We start from the raw sequence: 6,000 nt of genomic DNA on the forward strand, positions 1-6,000 counted from the left end.
AGGAACAGGAAACTATGAAAGAAATCACAATGGGAAGTTCAGGTATGTTGAGCTGAAATTTTACCAGGGCCTGCAGATCCCCCCCTGCCAGGACTCTGGACTGGCGGTGGTGCCAGCTGGCTGAGCAGTGCGAGCGCTGCGAGGACGGCCGCGCCGACGGAAGGGGAACAGCTGACGTCTGTCTCTGATGCTGAAGTTTGAGCATATGTCATATAGATTTTTGTAGGGCATAAAATATCATAAAAATAATAGTATAGCTATAAATATTGCCTGGTGATAATTATAATGTGGAGAAGCAGACAAGTACAGTCATGGCTCTCAGTAGAGAAAACTTCATGGGGAATATTTGCCAGGGTAATAGCAGTAATTATAGGGTGTGTTCAAAATAGAGCTCATGGGGAAAGATTGGCAGGATAGGCACTTTCTTAAATAAATACCTTTAATATATTGACCATAATAGCTGAAAAACAAGTCCAAAGCTTTCGTTAATCTAGCTCCTCCAGGCTGAGGACTGGTACCAGGCCAGCATGGCAGGGTCCCTGTGGGGCTTGGCATCTTCTGTGGGAGTGTGGGTCTGCCGTGCAGGGGAGGCCAGAGCAGGACCCTCAGCGCCCAGGGAGGGAGCAGCCCTGCTGGGGGGACCTCAGCCTCGGGGAGTGCTGCTGGAGCCCCCACCAGCTGGTGGAGACAGGCCCTCCTGGTGCTCCGGAGGCACGGGTGGGAAGGGCAGGGTGATGGGGCCAAGGGAAAAAATACCATTTTCCCCGAGCATGGAAGCACGCACCGAGCATGTTGGATGTTTCTTGAGAAAGCCAAGTTTTATCTGCAGTGTTAGGGTGTGGGTTCTCACTCTGGAGAGGATGAGAGCACCGCAGATGAGGCTCTGTGTGTGTGTGTCTGTGTCTCTGTGTGTGTACATTTGTGTCTGTGTGTGCCTGTGAGTGTGTCCGTGTGTCTGTCTGTGTGTGTGTCCGTGTGTGTGTGTGTGTCTGTGTGTGTGTGTGTCTGTGTGTCTGTGCCTCTGTGTGTGTACATTTGTGTCTGTGTGTGCCTGTGAGTGTGTCCGTGTGTCTGTCTGTGTGTGTGTGTCCATGTGTGTGTGTGTGTGTGTGTGTGTGTGTGTCCATGGGTGTGTCTGTGTGTCCGTGTGTATGTCTGTGTGTGTGTCCGTGTGTCTGTCTGTGTATGTGTCCATGGGTGTGTGTGTGTGTCTGTGTGCCTGTGTGTCCATGGGTGTGTCTGTGTGTCTCTGTGTATGTCTGTGTGTGTGTCCCTGTGTGTGCACGTGTGTCTGTCTGTGTGTCTCTGTGTCTGTGTGTCCGTGTGTATGTCTCTGTCCGTGTCTATGTGTCCGTGTGTCTGTGTGTCCGTGTGTGTGTCCCTGAGTGTGTGCAGGCCGTGCAGGGAGGCAGAGCTCAATCCAAGGGCTGTCCTCCCACTGCCTGAGGTGCAGAGCCCCTGTGTCCCGCACACAGCCTCGGTCAGGAAAGGGGCTGGTGGCTCTGTGAGGGTTCCAGGGGACATCCCTGTCCCAGTCCCTGATTGCTGCCATCCCCAGGAAGGTGGGTCTGTTGTGTGCATATGCTTTGCCTAGTGACCATTCCCTGCTTTCTGGCAAGGATGTGGTTTCAACTGAGCGTTGTGAGCCCCTAGATATATTTTGAAATGGAAAGGATTTTCTTTTCTTACCCATCCTGTTCAAGTATTTGACCCTTTCTTTGTGTATCAAAATAACAATTTCCTTTCTCTCTGCATGATAGCAAACATCTATAAAGAACTCAGGTGATCCTCACTGCTTGCAGGGCAGAAGCAAGCAGGTTTCATATGGCACATGTAAACATGTCATTTGTCACCACCGACCTCAATGGATCCATCGTTTCCCTCTTCTCCCCTCTGCTGGGCTACTTTACAGTCATAGAAAAGCCTCTCAGATGCACCAGTTTGTAGACTCCTCACACAAGCACAGCCTTGCTTCATATCTCATTACTGGCAGGATCAAAATGGCATTTTTGGTGTTTACAGGGACTTACATGAGAACTATAACATGACCTACAGTTTGGAGAACTGCCTTGTCCCAACTCTACCTCTGCATCTGGGATGGATGTTGAAAAACAATCCATCTCCAAGGAAAATATCAGACATCCCATTTTATAGCTGAAGTATAATTCTTTGCTGATTTTTTTGGAGACTGTTTGCCACCTTTTTTTTTTTCATGCTTGTACATACTATCTCCTCTCCCTTGGTGTGTCATATGATGATGCCTTAGCTGTTTGTTGCCCCACGTTCTGCCACCCTTGGAGCCACATACACGCACACATTCAGGCCCTTGGCACCTGTAACATTTTCCATGCCATGGTGGGCTGCGGCTGGTCCAGGGAAGGAATGCATAGGCAAGGATTTCCAGTGGGCCTGCAATAGCTGGCAAAGGCCAAAGTTCATTAAAGCAAAATAAATGTCACTTTCTTTTTGTGGAATAAATTATCCTACTGGAGTGTGATCATTGTGGTTTTAACCTGGGACCTTGCAGTAAAAGATTATACCGCAACCTTTGACCTCTTTGATTTCTCCTTTACTCTTCTGTTGTCAAGGGAATGTCCCTGATCAGGTGAAAGTAAAATGTTTAATGGGCCATATCACAGTAATATCTTACATTGAGTCAAATTGATAAACTCTTGCCAAAAATTCTTAGCATCTGGCACTTCCACGGAAACCACAAACAATGATTGCACATATGGGAGCTCAAAGGCTAGAGGTCATGACAGCAGTTTATTACATGCACCTTACAGTGATCATTTTCCCTAGGAAATTAACCCCTATCTAACAGAAACGCACCAAGTGAGCTCTTCACGGTGTTTCCATCATATTGTTTTGGCTAATCAAGGAATGAGTGTGCAGCTAAAGTGGTGACAAGATGCAATTAAGTAAAAGATGATTGATTAGGTCTCAGTGTGCTTAATAATGTATAAAAAAGATGATTGTGAGATCAGAATGAATGTACTGGGTATGAGCTCAGAGGTCCTTCTTGTGCAGCTACAGGTCTGAGAGGGTGGCAGAGAGTTCCCAGCACCCCTGAGCAGTTACTGGGCTGCCTGGTGTGGGTCCAGCTGGGCTCTGGGGTGCAGCAGCACCTTCCCTTGGCGTGGCTGGCTGCCCTGGGGGCGGCTCTGGCTGGGCACTGCTGCTCCAGACCCTCCTCATCACTGCCCTGTGGGGCAGCCCTGGGGCTGGTGGCAGACATTTCACAGTCACAATACTGAAGATAATTATGTTGCTGTAAATAAATGGTGGTGGTTACACTCACTTATATTGAAACATCATCCTGGGTATTTTGAACTCTTTTCTTCTTTAAACTCTGTCATCAAAAACAACCAGATCACTTGGCCCAGTCGCAGCTAACCATGCCTGAGATGTGGCTCGAGTTAGTTGCACAGTAGCTGCTGAGTGGATTTTTCAAATCCACCTTGCAGAACTCAGATGATCATTACCAGGTCCTTTGAAGGGTCATTGCTCAGCCACTGCGCTGTGCATCGTGTCATGGGCGAGGTCCTTCATGCCAGCAAACATTCCAGAGATTATGTGAACCCACTTCCCTCTTCCTACTGTGCTCAGGACTCCCTTCCAGGTTCCTTAAGGGTCAGAGGTATATCCTAAGCCACTGCTCCAGGTACTCCAGTGAACCCAGCTCTGGGATGATGCTGGGACGCTGCAAGCTGGGCTTTACAAGAGCACCTCTATGAACCGTGTCATAAGAACTCTGGTTCTCTCTGAAAGTCACTAGAAATGAACAGCAGAATCGTGAGGAAGGGAAGGATTCTCACAGGCTGGAGCTGGGTCACAGCAGTGGAAGGACAGAGGCAGCTGAAGCACAGCACGGCTGTGGGAGCTGGAGCCACAGAGTCTCAGTGCTTCGGATCGTGCTTCACACAAGCCCGTGCCCGACTCACCCACGAATTTGGGACCAGTAGCTGCTCCCTAGCACGCAGGTCCCTCCAGAGCCCCCCTCTATGGCCTGGGGGCACAGGGCAGCCACAGGGCCAGCACTAAGGCACCCGTGCTCCTTGCTTAGGGACACGCTTGGGCAATTGCTTGCCTGAAGTCTTTGGGCTTTGGTGGGCTTTCAACACGGTCTTGCTTCTCTGAGGCCGATCTGACTGCGCTGATGGCTGCTTCCCTCCTGCTGGCTGCAGCCTGCATCACCTTGGCTTGGTGCACTCTGGTTCTGTTCAGCAGCAGCTGTGAAGGGGCTGCCAGATACTTTGCATTGGGAACTCTGTTTTTAGGTGAACACCCTATTTTTTAGCTGTGTATGGCTGTATTACTTGTATATTTATATATTCTGTATTTATGTTATCGAAATGTAGTATTTTGTAGCTGTCTGTTACAATTTGTTTAACTTGTAAAAAATATGACTGTGCTCTCTCATACTTAACCAGCTCCTTTCACTGTAGATTCGCTGCTCCTTTCCCTCCGTGTCGGAAACAAACCACCATAATGTATGTAGATTGGAATTTTTTTTAATTTAAGTATTTGTCATTATTAAATTATTTATTAGTGTTTTTAATTTTCATTTCACTTCAGTTTTTTTCCTGCCACCATTGCTGGCAGCTAAGATCCATGTTTCTCATGCATCATGTTCCTTCCCACGTGCATGTGCACATACACACAAACACACACACACAGAGTATAAACACAAACAGAAAAAGAAAAATAAGAGAGAGATTACACTTCAGTATATTTGTAAATAAAAGCAACCTGTAAACTAAGCAGGACTTTCTCTCAGTGTGCAGTTCTTTCTTTGCCTTTGCAGACTGAGAGTGTGTTCTCTGTGTCCTGGGACTGGCACCAGTGTTCTGGAGAGCCCAGGCCAGGGACAGCTGGGCACTGCCTCGATGGTTTTTGTGTTGTGCAACTGGAGCCCGGGCTGCCTGGTGGAGGGACACAGCAAGGGTGGTAGAGGCTCCTTTTGCACTGGTTTTTGGCCTTTGAAGGTTGAGAGCTGTTCTGCAGGGATGGCAACAGACTGTTACACACTCCGGCTGGCTGGCCAGACACAGGGAGCCAGCCCAGCCCCAGCCCTGGCAGAGGAGCTGCTCTGTGGTGATTTCAGAGACACAGTGCGATCTTTCCTGTGCACAGCACATGCCAGGGCAGCCTCATGCTAAAGCAGACAAATGTGTAAGTATTAGCCATGGATTACAAAGTATCCATCTAGTAATGGCAAATTCAAGACTAATGTAAAATGATAGATACTTGCTGGTGTCTCTTGGACCATGTAACATAAACATGGAACCTCAGCTGAGGTTTGATCTGGTCATGTCTGATTACTCACTGCCATTCCTTAGGTCCAGAAACACCCCATTTCTTTTCTATGCCTTGGACATCAAATCACAATTTCTATTTTTTAATAAAAAATCAAAGCATGCAGTTTTACAGGTAATATCACTAAAGTGCACAGCCCCATTCCCACCCTCCCATGCCACTTCAGCACATCCCTGTAGCCCTTGTGCAGCAAGGTGTGTTCCCCCACCTGGAGAAAGAGGCCATTCCCCAGCCCCAGCGCTGAGGACGTGCTGTTCCCCAGGGGCAGCTGCTGGCACCGAGTCTGTCCCCTGCACTCTGCACATCACACGGGTGACATCGCAAAGGGCACAACACAGGAGGTGGTATCTATCTCAGTGACATAATAAAAATCAGTTTAAAAATTTTCCCCCTTTTTTGTTCTTAAAGGTGCACAATGTAACTGCTGAGCGCAGATCTCCCTGCTCAAGCTCTCCCCAAGGTAAGGGAGGAGGCAAGCCCCGAATCCCACCCAAGGACTGGATCAATAAAGCATTTCTGCTCCTGGTTTCATTCCCTCTTGCTTTCCAGCTCCCACTCACACTGGTTATTGGTGGAATGTCACTGAGGAAAAATGAATTGCCATTAGCAATTGGATTCACCTAAGTCAGAATTAGCTACTCAAATATTCATGCTCTGTGTGTATCTAATATTCATGAAGGA

The sequence above is a fragment of the Fringilla coelebs genome, assembly GCF_963513975.1.
Source record: "Fringilla coelebs genome assembly, chromosome: 21".
Classification (NCBI taxonomy): domain Eukaryota; kingdom Metazoa; phylum Chordata; class Aves; order Passeriformes; family Fringillidae; genus Fringilla; species Fringilla coelebs.